The following is a 1292-nucleotide window of genomic DNA, read 5'->3' on the forward strand; positions in this document are numbered from 1 at the left end:
CCAGCATCCTCACAGGTGGGACTCCGGGAGGTAGCACTGGGGGCGGCCCCATGGGAGCGCCGTGGGGCACAAAGGAGCTCTTCACCCTGAGGTCTCAGCACCATTTCCTTCTCCGCGTTCGTTTTTCCACCTTTTCCAGCCAGAGAATATTGCACAATTCCCTCCACCACACACACAGCCCTACGGGCTTCTTCTGAGGCTGTTTACGGCCTGTGGAACATTTCCTCTTGCAGCCCGACGGAGAAAGCAAAGCTCTGTTTTCTCCCCTACCCTGATGCACCCTCACAGTTCGGCTCCTTCTCTGGTGCAACCAGAGCCAGCTGCCTTAGGGAGCCAGTGACAGCGAGCGAGAAAATGCCGCTGGCTGGGTGGTGGTGGGTTTGCACCCCTGGCTCAGCTACCTGCCCAGCGAGAAGAGTTATGGAACGGCGCCGAGCGGGGCCTGCACCACCGGGGGAAGAGGAGCTTCGAGTCCGGCATGGAACAGCCTCCTCCTTTACAGATGGGGAATGTCTTGAGAGCAAAGGGGCAAGTTATCCCGTGCGGTGCCATCACCCAGCGCGGCAAAAACGGCCAGCAGGACATTTGATGGACACGGGGCCTTCACCAGCTGTTCTGGAGCTGACTGGTGGGAGGTTCCCCTTTCCCCGGCAGGCTAGTCCCCTGCCTGCAGACTGGATTTATGTGGCGGGTTCCCCCACCCACCCAATGGAACCGGAGCAGAATGCCGGCAATGGACCGCGCCCTTTGGCCCATAACCGGAGGTGGGGAGCAGCCTCTCTTGGGGAGCCCCATCATTGCTACATTACAGCACAGCTGGCCATGCCTCCAGCTCCCGCCCAGCACCTTTAGCCCAATTATGTGGCCGCGCAGCGGTCTGAACGGCCCCCGTGCCAAGCCTCCCAGCCTTCTCCCTCCAACTCTTTCCACACCTGCTGCTCCCACAGACCCCTGCTCGGGGGTGAGTGTGGGGAGGAGGCTTACGCATAGTGCTGGCTCTCTCCTGGGGCCAGCTGTCTGTCTCATCTGCATCCATGAGCTTAAAAGCGGGGGAGAGCCGAGTGACTGAAAAAGGGGGCCATTCCCCAGGCTGGAAATCTCAGAATTGCACCAGGTCCTGCCCATGCTCCATCTTCCTCCCCAGGGCTGTGGGCCTGCCAGGTGGCGAGTGCCCTCAGCTGCCCTGGCACTGCAAACCTGGCACGCGGCACAGGACTCCAAATAAGGAGCCCCAGAATCCAATCCCGCAGGCCTTACGCAGGTACCAGTCCCATTCCCTGCGTAAGGGCTGG

Source organism: Mauremys reevesii, linkage group 13 (assembly GCF_016161935.1).
Source record: "Mauremys reevesii isolate NIE-2019 linkage group 13, ASM1616193v1, whole genome shotgun sequence".
In the NCBI taxonomy this organism is placed as follows: Eukaryota; Metazoa; Chordata; order Testudines; family Geoemydidae; genus Mauremys; species Mauremys reevesii.